Genomic DNA, 2619 nt, shown 5'->3' on the forward strand with positions numbered 1-2619 from the left:
CGGAGCCCAGCAGGCTGGGGCTGTGGTGGCTGGGAGCAGCCACTGCACTCCAGTCTGGGCGACAGAGTGAGACTCCAACTCAAAAAAAGAAATCCTAAGTCTCCTAAGTACTGGTGCCTAAGTCCTAAGGATAGTTTCAAATTCAACATATAGAAATGGTTGCAGTGAGATTTTTAAGAAACATCTTCCATGTCCACATCCTGTTGTAACTGCTGTGCCATTTTCTCTTTCAGCTGCTTTCTTTTGCCTGTAAGAGGGGCTGGGATAAGATGGATGTTTTGCTTGACTTCTTTGTTGTCCTGAAATTTCTGTAGCTCTTTATTTTTCTTCAATCTGTTCATTATAAATTTAGCTTGGCGCTTCTGTTTGATCTCTTCAACGCTCTTCATTACAATAGTTTTATTCCATAGCTCTCTCTGGTACTTGACAGGTTCATTTCTTGTTCTTTTTCTTTTTTTTTTTTGAGTTGGAGTCTCACTCTGTCACCCAGACTGGAGTGCAGTGGCCGCTCCCGGCCACCGCAGCCTCGACCTGCTGGGCTCCAGCGATCCTTCCGCCTCAGCCTTCCAAGTAGCTGGAACTACAGACGCACGCTACCACGCCCGGCTAATTTTTTGATTTATCGTAGAGATGAGGTCTCGCCAAGTTGCCCAGGCGGGTCTCGAACCCGCGGGCTCAGGCAATCCACTCACCTCAGCCTCCCAAAGCAGGGATTACAGGCTGAGCCACCGAGCCTGACTGACAGGTTCATTTCTATGTTTTTCAAATTCAAATGAATTATCCACTGTAAGCTCTGTACCAGCTGCTTTCCGGAATGCTTTAGTTCACCTGAACTTGTGAGAATTGTGCTTCTTTTTAAAGTTTTTATGACATTTGGATTTACAAAATCTAAACACCTTGCAATCATTGCCGACAAACATCATGCATGGCCAGGTTAGATGGGCCCGGAGCAGAACTAGCACTTCTCAATACGCATGTTGAACCCACGTGAGGCCCCAAGGACCCAATGCCAAGCTTTCCATCAACGGCTTATTTTATTTTATTTTTTTTTTTTGAGTTGGAGTCTCACTCTGTCGCCCAGACTGGAGTGCAGTGACCCAGAGTGGCTGCCGCAGCCTTGACCCTCTGGGCTCCAGCGATCCTCCCACCTCAGCCTTCCAAGTAGCTGGAACTACAGGCATGTGCTACCACGCCCGGCTAATTTTTGATTTATTGTAGAGATGAGATCTCGCCAAGTTGCCCAGGCGGGTCTCGAACTCGCGGGTTCAGGCAATCCACTCACCTCAGCCTCCCAAAGGCGCGGGATTACAGGCTGAGCCACCGAGCCCGGCTTAAGCAACCCATATCTAAGCTAAGCTTCATGTGCTATATGGATAATGGGTAGGTTACAAGCTATTAGTCACAAGTTTCAATTCTTATCATTTCACTCCTCAGCTTACTTGTGTCATGAGAACATTTTGAGATAACAGGAAAAGTTATTGTCCAATTAAAACCCATGCCTCAGTGTCTCTGATAACTCCCTACTGTCTTGTGTATGGTCTTTGTACCCAGCGGTTCCACATTCCAAGGTCAGGTCTGGGGTGTTTAGTCAGTGTAGGTATTGTTCAAAAGAGTTATGTTCCCATAAGACAAACCATCTGGTTTTCTAATTATCTAGGCTATGCTTCCCTATAAGAAATTCATCTAATTAGCTGGGTATGGTGGTGCACATCTGTGGTTCTATGAAAGGGAAAAGAAGCAGCCTCTGCCCCTGGGATTGTAAGGGGGGGATGAAAGAAATGGCTTCAGCCTTGAAACAGGCTTTTCTCCCTTCCTGGAGGTTTTTCTTTGAAGGTTTCTCCTCTGTAAACAGTGGAAGATAAATTGTATCCTTACCCACTACACCTGTCTAATTAGCACATCTGCTTCTGTAAACTCACTAGCTTGCTGATGTCAGCAGAATATTGCGATAACAGCTCTGGAAAATGTCCAACTCTAACCAAGATGTAAGCTAGGACTACTTAAGGAAGCTCTGAGTGGGGGCTCAGGGCTGTCTTGAAAGCAGTCACCAGCTGGCAGAGCCTTGACTAATAAACTTCTCCTTTGTTAAAATTGAGTTGGTGGGCCATTATTTAATCGCTCGGACCCTACTTCAGTTCCAGCTACTTGGAAGGAAGAGGTGGAAGGATCACCTGAGCCCAACAAGTCAAGGCTGTGGTGGCTGTGAGTGTGCCACTGCACTCCAGTCTGGGTGACAGAGTGAGACTCCTACACACACACACACACACACACACACACACACACACACGAAACTCATCTATCCATATCTAAGCTATGCTAGCTGTCTGGCTTCAAACATAATTAGATACTTGCAGTCACTTCCTTAGTTGTCACATAACCCAAGACTGTCAGCAAACCAGAGAGATTCTCTTGCTGGCTTTGAAGAAACAAACTTCCATGTTGTGAGAAGGCCTGTGGTTAGGCACCATGGCAGCCTCTAGAAGCTGAGATGGCCCCCAGCTGACGGCTAACAAGAAACATGGAGCAAGCCGGGCTCGGTGGCTCAGCCTGTAATCCTGTGCCTTTGGGAGGCTGAGGTGAGTGAACTGCCTGAGCCCACGGGTTCAAGACCCGCCTGGG

The 2619-nt window shown here is 47.2% G+C and overlaps 1 pseudogene; it reads right to left on the reverse strand.

Moving 5' to 3' along the window:
- Positions 1 to 128: 128 nt before the first annotated feature.
- LOC103271246 lies at positions 129 to 976 on the reverse strand (annotated as a pseudogene).
- Positions 977 to 2619: the final 1643 nt, after the last annotated feature.

The sequence above is a fragment of the Carlito syrichta genome, unplaced genomic scaffold, assembly GCF_000164805.1.
Source record: "Carlito syrichta isolate Samal-C Ts95f unplaced genomic scaffold, Tarsius_syrichta-2.0.1 Scaffold311480, whole genome shotgun sequence".
Lineage (NCBI taxonomy): Eukaryota > Metazoa > Chordata > Mammalia > Primates > Tarsiidae > Carlito > Carlito syrichta.